The sequence below is a fragment of the Vulpes lagopus genome, chromosome 9 (genome assembly GCF_018345385.1).
Source record: "Vulpes lagopus strain Blue_001 chromosome 9, ASM1834538v1, whole genome shotgun sequence".
Taxonomy (NCBI): Eukaryota; Metazoa; Chordata; class Mammalia; order Carnivora; family Canidae; genus Vulpes; species Vulpes lagopus.
Genome location: NC_054832.1, coordinates 37109372 through 37125497, shown reverse-complemented (window position 1 = coordinate 37125497; position 16126 = coordinate 37109372). Strand labels below are relative to the sequence as shown.

The 16126-nt window shown below is 34.2% G+C and overlaps 1 protein-coding gene across 15 annotated transcripts in view; it reads left to right on the top strand.

The window, feature by feature from the left end:
• The window catches only part of VPS13B (vacuolar protein sorting 13 homolog B), a 739627-nt gene that overhangs the window by 216196 nt on the left and 507305 nt on the right, over window positions 1-16126 (top strand). The window lies entirely within an intron of this gene.

Here is a 16126-nt window from a genome sequence, read left to right as displayed (position 1 = left end):
ATGGTAAGTATATATATATATATATATATATATGGTAAGTAGAGACTATTATCAGCCATGAGTTCAGTTAGTCAGTAGTGGTTAGTAAAGGCAAAGTGGTCAAAGAGTCTAGAAATAAGATTGCTATATACATATTTTTAAAAAGAGTAAGGGTACCAGTTTCTTTTAAAGAATTAAAGGGGCGGCCCCGATGGCCTAGCAGTTTAGTGCCGCCTTCAGCCCAGGGTGTGATCCTGGAGGCCCGGGATCGAGTCCCACGTCAGGCTCCCTGCATGGAGTCTGCTTCTCCCTCTGCCTGTGTCTCTGCCTCTCTCTCTCTCTCTCTGTTTCTAATAAATAAATAAAATTAAAAAAAAAAAAGAATTAAATGACTAGGGAAGAGTTGGTTTCAAATAGCTGCCTAAGAGTAGAGCTCTCTAATAATTAACAAGTATTGTGACTTAAAATGCTAAGCATCACTACACTAACTTCAAAGGAGGAAACCATAAAAAGATTTGTAATAATTGACCAGACAGATAGTATATGGAAGTGAATATTTGAAGCAGTGTACAAGGACATGAAAAAATATTTGAAAGATTAATTTTTGTTATAGTAGCATTGCAGCATGTAAATACATGCACATTAAAAACTAGAAGTTAGTATTTGAAATGTGAACTTGAGGATCCTCTGTTAGCATGCTTCTAATAAAGACAATACTTCTTGAAAAGAAGTTTCAGCCTGGTGAGAATTGGTATAGAGCCCAAAGTAAAAATGTGAGGATGAGGCCAAACCCAAACTAAGACCGTGCATATGATTAGAGGATTTTACTTACCTTTTAAGGCAGGGACTGGGAAACATTTTAATAGAGAGCCATATAACTAATATTTTAGGCTTTGTGGACCATGTTTTCTCTGTGTTAGCTATCAAGTTCTGCTATTATAGCAAAGAAATAGCTGTAGATAAAATGCGAACAAATGGATAAGATTGTATTTCAATAAAACTTTATTTACAGAAACAAAAGAGTGAGCCAGATTTAGTCTATGTCATTTACTTATGTTTTTAGGGATAAGGGATTGGGTTGGATAAGCATCATCATGCTGTTTAAAATGCCTATTTAATCATGTTCCATAACTAGGTTGTTTAGTAAACTTCTATATATATAATTATCCATTTAGTAGCTTGTTTTTTTTTTTTTTTTTTTTTTAAGATTTAATTTATTTGAGAGAGTGAGCATGGTGGAGGGAGAGGAGAAAAGAAGAAGGAGAGAGAGAGTTTCAAGTAAACCCCACACTGAGGGCAAAGCCCAGTACAGGGCTTGATCTAATAACCCTGAGATCATGACCTGAGCTGAATTCAAGAGTCTGATGCTTAATGGACTAAGCCACCCAGGCACCCGTCCATATAATATTTTTTGATAGGTTTTGTTTTCAAGTCATCATGTCATTAAAATGTTATTAAAATATTATTAAAATGACCCACCATCCATTTAGAATTTTGATACCTAAGAAGAGACTAAGCTTATTTGAATCTACAACCACATATTAAAGTTGGACAGGGCCTCCTCATTTTTTGTTTTGCCATATACACAGAGTTAATGAGTCAAGCTTATAATCTGATCTTTCTCATAACAATATTTTATATTATTTTTCGTGATTTAAATTCATTTCTAGGGTCACAAAAATGTATTTGCATTTCTAACCTTTTAAATATGCCTAAAAGTAAACTATTATGTAAAAAAAGGTAAAGTTTTTACATTTTTTCTTTCAATAAGAAAATTTCCCTAATCTTCAACATTACTGTTACGTTTAGTGATATATTTTTGGATTTGTGTGTAAAATTTTAATGTGGTTATGTATTTGATGCTTTGAAATTATTCCTTTGGGTATGTTTTAATCCTAAAATGAAAGGTTGTTTTTACTTAAACTACATTCATATACTTAATGTAGGGCATTTTTAAATTTAAATTTTCTATCCACCTTAGAACTGCCACTCACATTCATGGTTTAGGTATTTATGATAAAACTAGTTTTGAAATAATATTGATTAATCCTTATGTTCTTGTAACAAGATTTAAATTGGAGATGTATATGTTTGTGTGTGTGTAACTCAGGAGTAGACAAATAATAAGTAATTAAAGTATAAGTGAAAAAATAATTTATTAACAATCCTTTAAGATTTTACTGAAATATCACCTTTTCAGCAAGGACTTTCATGGCAATTGCATACAAAAATTATTTTCTCCCTTAAAAACAAGTGTATGTACACACATGCACACACACATTGACACATACTTCTTATTTTTCTACTCTTAGTACTTATTACAGTTTTACTGTAATGTATCTTGTTGATTTTTTTTGTCCTGCTTTTAGAATTTAATCTTCATTTAAGCAGGAATTTTTGTCTGTTTTGATTACTACTCTATTCCTAGTGTCTAGAACAGTATCCTATATACAGTTGGCTATCAACAAATATTTAAGGAATGAATAAGTAAGTAATGATTACATTTACTTTTATTTGGTTTTTGAGGTTGGAGCACCTAAGGGAAAATACACAGAACCAGAAGTCTTTCCAAATGTTTCTTTAAAAAAAAAAAAGATTCTGGGTAGTTAAATCCTTCTAGCTGAACAATTAAAGAGAAGCATAAGTAGTCTTTGCTGTCTGTTTCACAAATACTTGTTCAGGAACCAATTAATGATGCTTCTATTTCTTTTCTTTTTTTGAAAGATTTATTTATTTTAGAGAGTGCTTGTGAGCGTTGGGGGTGGGGCAGAGGGGCAAAAGGAGACAGAGAATTTCAAGCAGACTCATTATGGAGCACAGAGCCCCACGTGGGGCATGATCCCGTGACCTGAGATCATGACCTGAGCTGAAAATAAGAGTTAGTTATGTAACAGACTGAGCCATCCAGGCACCCCATGATACTTCTATTTTTTACATTCATACAGATATTAGGAATCAAATAGAGAAATAAGATGCTTCTTTGGCTCCTTCAGAGGTAGAAGTGCTTGGTGACTATAATTATTGTATGTAAAATATTTTAAGATGGGTTCTTACTATTTTTTCCTTTTAATTATAGGTTGGTTCTTCTTCATATGCTATATTTTACCTATAGTTTATAGGCAGATTCTGCTTGTTAAAAAGTTCTGAGTCCTTGTTAATCTTGGTATTAATGTCTAGATAAATTTTGAGGTGTCTGATATTTAAGAATATAAAATGATGGGGATCCCTGGGTGGCTCAGCGGTTTAGCGCCTGCCTTTGGCCCAGGGCGCCAATCCTGGAGTCCCGGGATCGAGTCCCACATCGGGCTCCCAGCATGGAGCCTGCTTCTCCCTCCTCCTGTGTCTCTGCCTCTCTCTCTCTCTGTTTCTCTCTCTATCATAAATAAATAAATCTTTAAAAAAAAGAATATAAAATGATTACAAAGTACTGTGTAAACCTAGAATCAAAGGAATTTAGAGGTCTCCCATTTTAGTTTCTAAGCCAACGTTAGGACTTTTTAAAATGTGTCTCCTTCTCTCTTCTCCTTCTCTAGATCTCTTGGCCTTCTTTCAGTTTCTCACTGGTGATTATGCTTTTGCACATACTATTTTTCCTGTGTGGGATTCTCACAATTACCCTTACCTTTTCATTTTATATCTGTTTAATTCCAGCTCAGTCTTAAGATCATAGCTCAACTACTACCTCTTCAGGGAAGCCTTGATACCCCTTTCCCCTACTCCCCATCACCCAATTTGATTAGGTAGCTTTGTTACATTCATTTTTATGGTTCACTGTACTTTTCTTTGATAGCACTTAATGACAGTGTGCATTTACATAGTTGGGTGATTTGAATGCTGTGTGTCCTTACTGCTTGACAGTGAGTTGTATGAGGGCAGAGTTAGTTACTGGTTACTTACTTTATCTCCAGGACTTTACATTGTCCAACATATAGGGAATGTTTTGAGAAATCATTTGTTGAATGAATGAAGAAATAGACTTTTATGGCAGATGGTCAAGGGTATTAACATATTTGATAAATAGTAAGTTGTTAATAAATGTTAATAGCCTTCCCCTTTCTGTTCTTATATTTCTCTCTCTTTCTTCTTTGAATATACATATCTGTCACTGGAGAGAATATCTAACAGTATCTTTCTTTGTTAGACAGCTCTCATTACTATTAGATCCTTTATTGAACTGTAACTTCCATTTCTTGGTCTGGTTGTAGTTTTATAAATGACATGAAATAACATATGAGCCCTAAATATACCTGACAAAACTTACTATCTTATTTTTCTTTATTTCCCTCTCTCATTCATTATTCATCGTCTTTAGTGTTTGGAATTTGCCCTATGATCATATCTTTTCTGTTGGAATCTTAGTCTTTCTTGGCCACCAGGTGTGAAAAGAAGAGTCTCTTTTGTAGGTCTGAGTTTTTGCATATCCTGTAAATGGTGGCACTGATTGCCCTTTGTTCTGGACTATTCAGGGATTTTTGTATGGTCAAGAGCCTTGAAAGATAGATTTAGTATCCTTGAAGAGCCAGTGAAGGGTATTGTTAACTGCCCATTATAAAATATTTGATTCTTCAACTCAAGATTCATCTCTTATCCTGCATTGCTCTGCATGTGCAGACATCCATCTGGATACGTCTTTGTCATCACCTCTGTGAAACTTGGGGGCTAGGGGAACTGATGCAAATATGTTGATAGTTGTGCATTTCCTATCCCATGAGTAATAAAGTCCTTTGTCTCTGACTCAGGAATCTCCTGTCTTCTCTATCATTCATAGCTTTGGTAGGATAAAATCTCACAATTCTTGACACCAGAACGGTGTAGTTTCTTGGTTCTCCTTGCTGAACCATCTTCATGTCTCTCCTCAACCATGGTACTCCCTCCTTATCTGTAGGGGATACGTTCTGAGATCCCCCAGTGGATGTTGAAACTGCAGGTAGTATTAAATCCTGTATATACTATGTTTACCTATACATACATATATAATAAAGTTTAAGTCCTAAATTAGACATAGGAAGAGATTAATAGCAATAACTAATAATAAAATAGAACTGCTATCTAATATAAAAATTTTATGATTATGGTCTCTCTCAGAATAGCTTATTGTAATGTACTCATCCTTTTTCTTGTGATGATGAGATGATTAAATTCCCATGTGATAAGTCAAAGTGAGGGGAATGATGTCAGCATTATACTATCAAGTTACTGTTGACATTCTAAGGATATTTCAGGAGAGGATCATCTGCTTCTGGATTGTGGTGACCATGGGTGACTGAAACCATGGAAAGTGAACTTGCAGATAAGGGAGGACTATGGTGTTTTGTTTTTACCTTAAATATAGATCATTCTTGAGATTCTATTACTGGTCTTCTTTCTACTCGAATGATGTAATCAACACTACTGTTTTTAGCAACCAACCATATGTTTATGTCTCTCCATTTATTTTCTTTTGAAATCCAGACTCCAAATTTCAGCCACCTCTTGACCATTGTCCTGTGGATATTTTATTTTTTTAAATTTTTTTACATTTTTTAAAGATTTTATTTATTCATGAGAGACATAGAGACAGAGACAGAGACAGAGACAGACAGGCACAGGCAGGGGGAGAAGCAGGCTCCATTCCATGCGGGGAGCCTGATGCAGGACTTGATCCCAGGGCTCCAGGACCACACCCTGGGCTGAAGGTGGTGCTAAACCACTGAACCACCCAGGCTGCCCATCCTGTGGATATTTTAATGGTGCCTAACACATTTAAAACTAAACTCGGTGTAATCTTCCCACCCCAATTCATACTCCATTATTCAAAATTTCAATTAATGGCACTACTTCCTTCTTAATGTTGTAAATTTCAGCACTAGTTCAATTGTTCTTTCTTTTTCCCTTGCATATGGTAGATGTTCCATAAAAGCTTTTTTTTCGGCTAAACATAATAAATTTATTTTAGTCATTTCCCATATGATGTGTTCAGATTCACTGCTGTACTGATTACTTCCACTACTTGTTAGAAACCGTGTCTCTTAAAATTTAACACAATCTTCCACATAGCACAAAGTAAAGAGCATATTTTCCAGATTTGTGTAGTGAACTTCTACTTAGTTACTGTTTGTTTTGAGCTTATGTGCCACTGGAAACAAGGATTATTCTTCACATAATAAATACTCTTAAGACATTTTTCCATATTTTATATATCTATATTAGTTTATAAATTTACATGAAGAACTTCACACTTAATTCTATGAAATTTCATCTAATTGATTTTGGCCCACCATTAATAAAGAAGATATCTTTGAAACTATCTGTTTGACTGTAGTTATTTGTACAAGTAGGTTGAACTTGCTACTTTTGCTTTTTTTATATGAAATGCAAAATATTTGGAAGATCAGAAAATTATGTGATTATGATGTTATTTTAAGATAATGAAAAGCAAGTGTTCCTGTTAAAGTGTCATTTAAATATAATAGTTTAAGCCAATCTTCCTAGTCCCCAATGTAATCAGTTTGAGAAAGTTTTTAACTTTGCTAGGTTGTCATACATTAAAAGTTATTTTATATTTTACCCATCAAATATAGCCAACTTTTGAATCACTGTTATTGGAAAGGAAAGTCACAATTAAAATTCTCATCTCTGGATATTCAGTTAAGTTGGGAGGTAGTTCTCTTTCTTGATTAAAATGTACCAGCAAATTTACACAATCTTCTTTCACCATTCAAGTTGGTTGGTTAGAATGTGAATTGCTAAGTAGTTTCTAAAATGGAGGCAGTTCTTTAGATTGTAAGTTTTAATTTATGGGGATTGTTTTTTGTTCCAAAAAGTTCTCCTTATATGTAGAATTAAGTGAATTACCTTGAAGTTATGTTTTTAGTATTTTGACAGGATACATGAGTAAGAATGCTATATATTGTAACAATTAAAGACCATTCACATTTGTGGTTTGGGCATAAATGTGTAAAAATTATACCCATCTATCTTATTACATTTCCTCTCTCCTCCCCAAGGACTTTACTATGTACTTTATCTGTAATTGTTGCCAGTTTTCTATCATGTTCCCACTGGGCTTCTGGTGCAAAAAATCTTATCCTCTTGATGACAGAGCTTGCCTGAATGATTTCATGCTCCTAGCATTTTTGTTCACGGGAATTAGGGGCAAAATGTAACTACAGCTGAACAGAACGTCTATTTTTGTAATTTTGGAGTTTAGGCTCTGTTATTGGAACTAAATGAAGAGATGCAGGTGTTCTCCAGTCCAAGCCCTTTGGGAGTTTTGATGGTAGATGCTTGAAAAGAAAATGCATGTGTTTCCAGAGTCAAACAGCAGCTGTGAGACAAGGATTTATGTTTTTCTCAGAACTTTGGGATTTCAAAATGTTACATTTAATCACAAGCACAGAAAGGGGAGCAAATGTTAAAGATGTTACGCATAAAAGTAAGTTTACTGATCTCTTTACCATATGAACTAGTTGTGGGAATATAGGAGCAAAGTGATTTTTAATCATAATATAAACAATTTTTAAGGGATTATGATAGTTACCAGGACATAGCCTTTTGAGAATGTTGCCTTTTTAGAATAGAGAATTTTTTTAATCCTACTAATTAAGTTTTTTTTTTTTTCTGTTTAAACATACATGCACACACACAATGAAAGATTTGGTAAAATATTTGCCAAATGCATTTTGACTATTTTTGGAAAAGTTCAAGTAATATCTTGTAATAATACAATGTTTTCAAGTAAAAAAAATGTAAATTTCTGTCTCAGATAGTAATCAAGGGAATTTACAGATATATTTAAAACATACATATATTAAAGCTGATGTGTATTTAATAGTATTAATTCTCTGTCTAGAAAGTACCCTATATTAATCATGTTTTCCTTTAAAACTTAAGGTTTTTCTCTTGAGTCTTCTCATTTCCTGCCTTGTTCTCTACAGCCAACTGATACCTAGTCACTTAAAACTTTTCTTCAAGTTCTGTAAACCTGTGTGTATGTAATTCTGAAGCTAGTAGTGAATCCTTTACCTTGTCCCAGAATCTAACTTTCCTGATTGAAATATCTCCTGGATGCCATGATGCTTGAATTCAGGAACAGGCTCAATAGCAACAGGAAATTACTTTATTTCTTTGAAAGGTCCCAGATTCTGGAGGGAAGCCAAAGGGTGATATCCCTTGGGACTTGTGGGTGACCAGTGGTTTCCTTCATTTATAGCACAAGGTCAAAATTTTGCATTTTTTACTGCCTCTATAATAAAAAACTGGCATTCAGAGTAAATAAGTAGTAGCTTTATTTGTAAATAATAAATGATAAGGAGTGTTTCAGGTTGTAATGGACTTCAAGTGAATGTTCCCAGAAAATCTGTAATGTTTTGTGTATTTTTATAAAGACCAAAAAGGTACCATTACTTAAATTTATTTTAGAAAGTGATGTTTTCAAAGCAAGTTTTTGGTTTTGCATTTCCTAACCAGATTTGAAGTTGGCTGTATAGGAGCTGTCATGTTGGCCAGAAGGAAAGTAGCAGCCATAGTGCACCAGCAGGAATTGTTTTATGAAACACATAGAAGTGTTACTAGTCTTTGCTACTTGACACTTACCTGTTTGTCTCATCCCTTTAGAAGAAACTTGATTTTATTGCTTTTGCATTTCTTGTAGTAGATACAGTATATATAGGAATCATCCTTATGCTGTTTTGTTTTGTGAATAAGTGATAGAGTCAGCTATCCATTAATGTGGGAGAGTTAAGCACTTCTTTGGGAGTCTTGTTTATTTTCACCTTTCTCTGACTTTAGTCCTTACTCTTCTCCTCTGCCTTCTCCCTTCCCAGTCACTAACTCCCTTCTCAGAAACATTACCCTGCTATGAGCATATCACTGACAGACAATATTGTCAGATTCCTTCCTCTTGAGAAACCGAGAGTTCCTAAGGGCAGGGATCATGACAAGTATGTGATAAGTATTTTGTACATACAGGGTGGCCAAAAGGAAATGAAATTTTACCATTTGGGTCTAGGCTTGTCTACAGGCCCACATCATTTTATTTTTGAATTGGTCTATGGGGGGAAATATAGTTTGGTCTCAGTGTGTTAAAGAGTAATTAAAAAAAATACCATCATGAATCTTGTGTAGATATAAAATGGACATAATGTTAAAGATTATTAGCATCATTGTCAATGAAAGAATCAGGCACATGTTACAACTAGGATCAAGGAGAACAACAACGAAGGACACATTTATAGATCAGTAATGCTGTAATAAATTTGGAAAGGGACACAAAATTATCTTCTTCCATAGTGGGGAAGGACAGTCAGTTGAACTTCTTCATGACGGTTTCTTTACATCTGTAGTCCAGAATTGTTTTGCATTGCTCTCAGCTATCTACAGTGTACAGATTTCTAAGAAAACTTAAAGGCAGTGAAAGGTGCAGAGTTTCTGTGGACTCAGACTCTGATAACCTGGAGCAGTGTACTCAAACAATGCAGAGCTTTTCATTGAAGCACAATTTTTTTCCTACAAACCTTACTAAATTCCAGATGGCTAGGCTATTTTTAGCTGTGGATGGTTTAAATATAGAGGCAGGTCAGAAGTAATTTTGTGAGGCAAAAGATTCAGTACATGGAGGGAAAATTAAAGGGAAATAATGCCACCGGCAGAGGGCAGTGATGAAGTAACAGTGTCCTCATGTTCAAAGGAAGTATTGATAATTGAATAATTGGAGGCTAACTCTGTAGACTGTAACTTGAATTAACTTTTGAAACCTTGTCATATTCTCTTCAGCCAAGTGCTTTGTCAATACCTACGACTTACAGAAAAAAAAGGCATTTTGTTTTTGTTTTGAGTTAAACAAAAATGTTCTAACTTGATTTTTAAGTAAATAATGTGTTCTAACTTATTAAAAAAGCTTTCTCATGGAAAGAATCAATACAACCAATATTTGAATATGTACTCTATGTCAGATACTGCTATAGATATTAGAGAGGAAGAGGAGGGGAAGGGTATGTGTGTGTATATAAGAAAGAGGAATACTCTCACCTCATAGAAGTAACGTTCTCTTGATTATAACATTTTCATTTTAGTTGATAATGTGTTATATTGTATTTTGTCCTTATGAAAATTAAATCTTTTATGTCATGTTAGCTAAACAAGAAAAAGGCCTTCAAATATAAAAATTTTGTCTTCTCTGATTTTTTTCTGCTGAAAAGATAGAATTCTGAAATGATGTGAAAGTATGTGCAAGAGTATACTAGACAGGGGATCCCCGGGTAGCTCAGCGGTTTAGCGCCTGCCTTCATCGGCCCAGGGCATCATCCTGGAGTCCTGGGATTGAGTCCCGTGTCAGGCTCCCTGCATGGAGCCTGCTTCTCCCTCTGCCTGTGTCTCTGCCTCTCTCTCTCTCTCTCTGTGTCTCTCATGAATAAATAAATAAAATCTTAAAAAAAAAAAGAGTATACTAGACAAAGTTCTGCAGAACACAATTATAAATAACAAAAACAAAAATAGAAATCACCACAACAAAACGTCCAACAGAGAAAGTAGTAAGAAACAAATGATCAAAAACACATGAAAAACTGATAGTTAAAGAAAATGATATTAAAACAATAATAGAGAACACTTTTTACCTGTGAAATGGATATTTAATAAATTGTAAAACTAAGAGCTGAGAAATTTCTTAAATGAATACTTCCATAAAGGGCTGGTAGGACTGTGAATTGGTACAAATTCTCCAGAAATCTATTTCAAAAAGAAGAGTGATCATCCCATTTTCAGACTATATCCTAGGGGAGTATTCCAAGATGCATTTAAAGACTTGTATTTAAAACATACAGGTAGGGATCCCTGGGTGGCGCAGCGGTTTGGCGCCTGCCTTTGGCCCAGGGCGCCATCCTGGAGACCCGGGGTCGAATCCCACATTGGGCTCCTGGTGCATGGAGCCTGCTTCTGCCTCTCTCTCTCTCTCTCTCTCTCTCTCTCTCTCTGTGACTATCATATATAAATAAAAAAAATTAAAAAATTAAAAACATACAGGTATTAATGTCAGTTTATTCATAATAATAATGTTATCTTTGTTATTTAATAGTAGGAAAATTATAGAGTTTATCCATAGAAGAACATATTTTATATCAGCCAATAGAAAATATATATTACCAGAAAGTATTCATATTAAAAGCTTGTGTGGAAAATAAAACTATCAACTTTCATATCATAAAGTTGTATGTAGTTTCAAAAAATTTTCTCTCAACTTATGCATATGGATATATGTTTACATATATTTATATATTGTGTTCATAGAAAATTATTAAATTTTCTGATTATCAGTGCTTGATGGGATTATGAGTAATTTCTCATCCATATTTATACTCTCCTTTAGTATTTGATGTTTTCTGCAAACATGAATATTTTTAAATATTTCTTTTCCAAAATACTTATTTAGACCTAGTTGTTCATGGGTTATTACAATGATTTTGCTTACAAGTAGGCATTCTTGCACATTAATTCTTATATAACCTTTAATACTTAAATACAATTTCAATTTGAAAGCACGTATGTTCCCTGAAAGCCACAGAGTGTATGGGTTAGTTTTTTTATAGAGATTTTGGGGGGTCTTAGTGTATATCTGAATAAAATACCAGATCTCAAGGCTGCATAATTGGCATTTCTCTTTAAATAGTTTCATTCTAGTAAGTAAAATGTTTAAAAGCACTATCTTTCTATAATTTGTTTCAATTGTTTTGTTTACAATTAAAATATATTTTTTCTTTAAATATATTTGAAACTTTATCATTAGTCAACTGTCTGGCATAGTACAAAACAAAACCTTCAATGAATTTTGATATATATGTGTTAATTTGAAAGTTAGCTCTTTAAAATATTTGAATGTGTTTTTACATAGGAACAAAGAATTGTCATAGTTAAAATTCAAGGCTAATTCATACTTTTTTGCTAAACAATAAATTTGAGATATTTAAAATTTTTTTTAAAAATATATTATTTATTTATTCATGAGAGACACACACACACACACAGAGAGAGAGAGAGAGAGAGAGAGAGGCAGAGACACAGGCAGAGGGAGAAGCAGGCTTCATGCAGGGAGCCTGACATGGGACTCGATCCCCGGTCCCCAGGATCATGCCCTGGGCTGAAGGTGGCGCTAAACCTCTGAGCCACCTGGGCTGCCTGAGATACTCTAATTTTTAATGAAAAGTAGAAATAGTTAGAAATAGTACTTTATTGGAAGAATAAATGAGTAAACTATCTAAAATCATTGTATTTAAAGTAAAAGTAGACAGGAGAATGGAATAGTAAAAACATACTTTTAGAGAGATTTTGAAAGATATTTATTGGCATTTCAGGGACATCAGAGGTCAGTCAGTAACAGTGCTCCTTTTTAGTTGTTTTGCCCTCATTTCTAAGTGTAGCTAACCTTGAACAACACAGGGATGGGAGGCACGGATTCCCCACATAGTAAAAAATCCATGTATAACTTTTGGCTCCCCCAAAACCTAACTGCTAATAGCCTAAGAAGCCTTACTGATAAAGAGTTGACTAAAATCTATTTTGTATGTTTTATGTATTATAATGTGGTATCTCTCCTGATGGGATGGAAGCCCCCAAATATGGGGCCACCCGATTGGGCAGAAGTCAGCAGTGCTACAAGTGAAATCAGAACTCACCTGAGGCAGAGGGAGTGGTGGGCAGGAAGGAGGCCATAGGTGTGGCTGTATTTAAAGAGAAGAAAGTGAGGACATATGGATGTGTATGGAATATTCCTTTTTCTTGGTAACTGTGCCTGGTTTTAAGTGGCCCATTGGTTAGTTAGGGCCTATGGCTGTTTTGAGGTGAGTCACCTGATGGGCCTTCTGTATTTAGTCAGGGGCTTGGGATCACCATGGTACCTTTTGCCTTGCTTTCTGTATATTCCTTTGCTTAAGGCTGTTGCTCAGAAGTGACCTTTACATTATATACTGTGTTCATAAAGTAGGTTAGAGAAAAGAAGATATTACTAAGAAGATCATAAGGAAGAGAAAATATATTTATAGACTGTATTGTATTCATTGAAAAAAATTTACATGTAAGTGGACTTGCATACTTCAAACCTGTGTTGTTATGGTGCTAACTGTAGTTTTTTTCTTCCCTTCACTCATAAGATTGTTAGCTATGATCAGGGTTAATTCTGGACTCCAGTAGAGAAATAGAACATTCTTTTGGAATGATTGGAAAGGAAGTGACAGAGAAACAGGAAAAAGAAAAGTCAAGAATTTAAAGATATTCCTATAGGTGAGCATGAAATTTTCTGAATTAATGAGTTATAGTTGATGAAAGGCAGGCACAGCTTAGTGAATAATCTTTGGGAGAGGAAAGGAAGTGATAGGCAGCCACGGAATGGAGAGGGAAGGAAAAATAGGCAACATTTAACTGGCAGTTACTGGGTAAGAGGGTTTTTTTCTTAAATCAATTTGATATTGTAAAATAATTAATTACCAGTTATCCTTAAAATAATATTTTGTTATAACTGTTAATCTTGGGTAGAACATGTAAACGTTAAGGGAGAAAAACTTTCAGGATCACTTAGTCTAGAAGTAAAGAATAAAGCAGGCATTTTTCAGATGGTCAGATGTCTTCAGAGTCAAGCAGATAGTGAGTTGAAGAGATCTGACTTTCTTGTCAGATGTTCTTTTTATAATGTATATTCATTTAAAGGACCCTTTCAGGTAACCAGGTTGTTATCTTCCTTTATTTGTTATCTTCCTTTATTTTACTTTGTCCTAGAACCTGAGGATATAAAGAAAAAGAGGACCCTTTTTAACTTATTAATGAGCTTATGGTTCATTGAGAGGATAAATAGGTAAAGCATGTAGCTTAAAGGTAGTTAAAACATTGTTATAAAACAAGGTAGTGTGAATTCACATTGAAGGAAGCTTTTACTCAGACTTGGGACTTGGGAAAAGTTTGCTGGAATCAGCCATGTCAAAGGAAAGTGCTTAATTATGAGCTAGAGGAGAAACAATGGGTCAGGTTTCAGGAACCTGCAACTAAGATCCCTGGAATGGCAGTTTAGAATGGAACAGGAGCATGATAAGAGATCAGCAATCTCTTCTGGCTATGAAAGGCCTTGAAAGCCATTTTAAAGGTTTGGACTCTCTGCTAAGGGAGGATTTGGAAAGTTTTTATCATATTTATGCTTTAGAAACCAATTTAGGGAGTGGGGTGGATGAGGTTACCCTCATCCAAGGAGGCAGGCGAGATCAGGTAGGAGAATGTTGCAGTGAAGAAAAGGATAATGTCAAGAGAGTTACACACATTTGTGGGATTGCAATGTGTCAGAATCAGTAGGAGCTGATGGTTAATTGAAGATGATATCTGAGGGAGAGGGTACAGTAGGTAAACGTCTAGTGTTCTAGTTTGGAGAACTAGGTACATAGTAGGGCCCCTTTGATTAAGATGAGGAACAAAGGGACCACAAGCAAGTTTTATTTAGGGTGATAGAGGCAGTTGGTATAATACTGCTATTTTTTCTAATTCTTCCTATGTGCCAGGTATTATTTCAAGCATTTTCAGTAGAGCCCAAGCAGTTTGACTTTAGAATTCATTACACCAGAGAGCAAAGACTATAGAGAAAATTCAAACCCTAAATCATTGATTATTCAGTTTATTGAGTTCTATTTATGAATTACTAGGTGCATGTATGACACTGCTACTGGCTGATAAAAAATATTCAGTATAGAGCCCTATTAAGTTGTATATACATATAGCTAATTCTAAGAACAAGCTTGACAAATGCTGCAACTGGCTGGGAGAAAAGTACTATCTAGAAATAGAGAAGAGAGATAAACTTGAATCAAGAAGGGAGGATTTAATGATACTAGCAAAGATTTCTCAAAGAGGATTGATATTTAAGTCTGGAACCATAGAAGACTGCATATGAGATGAAAATTTATTATTTGAACATTACAACTACTATTAATTGTCCTATACTGTTACTGTAATTATTAGTTGAAGTCCATGTTTTTGTGAAAGTGTGAAAAGTGTAATTGTTAAGAAGTGTTTAGTACGTCTTTATGGTGAAGTAGTTTTCTTTCTAGAGTATTTCAGTATATTCAGATAATTATAATAAAAATGTATTAAGATTTTTAAATTTTACAATGTGATTGTAAAATGTAAAATATTTGGGATACTTATTACTGCTTTTGTTTTCTAAGACCAATTTTTAAAGTTAAAATAAGTATTGGGACCATTATATTTAGTTTTCATGTGGTTTAGCTTGGAGTTAATTATTAAGTAAAACTTGATTTTTAGCCTTAGAAAAACAAATGCAGAAGTTGATAAATTCCCCCTCCTCTTTTTTATCGGATTCCTTGTTAACAAAGCATAGCATAAGTAAGTCTCAGTCAGCCTGTGAAAGGGATGACTTAACACAACTGTTGATGCATTTGGAGTGAAACATCTTTATCAAGTTAATACAAGAAGCAGTCATGCCCTACTTGAATTACTCATTTATTATAGCTGAACAGCAGCCTGCATGTGGACTTTGAAATCCTGGGAAAATAAGATGCCTACCTACATCCAAATGTTGAAAGCCTTTACTTCTCAGCAGCTGGAAAATGTTGAGCTCTGTTGTCATCCATTAGGTTTTTGGCCTTCAGGGAGATGTGATCAATTTAATTACTGACCAGCTTTATCCATTACTTTTAATGACTATAGCCTCTGAAGTAAAGCCTCTGAAGTTTGTAGCTTAAACGATCATACTTAGCTATTGTACATTTAAAATTTATAAAAACTAAACTAGGTGATTATACTTTGCTTATATGTTTGTCACATATACTCAGATCTCTAAAAATATAAAATAATTTAAATATATTAATAGAGGTTAATTTATTTACTTTAAATGAAGTCTAAAATGTGTTTGTGTTTAACAGTAACAAAATATGCTCTGCAAATTTGCTATTCTGGGGTAAATTTTATATATTATATCCATTTGTGTGCAAAATCTTTACCATTTTTCTAAAATACAGTCTGTGGGTTGTTTTGAGTCACAATTATTTATAAACAAAACTGTTAATAATTATCTGTGCTCCTGGTTTATCTTCTTTTCACTACTCTTTTCATGTCAAGTTCAAAGAGGATTTTTAGAAAATAGCCTGAAGTGATACAGCATAGCTGAGGGAAATTCATG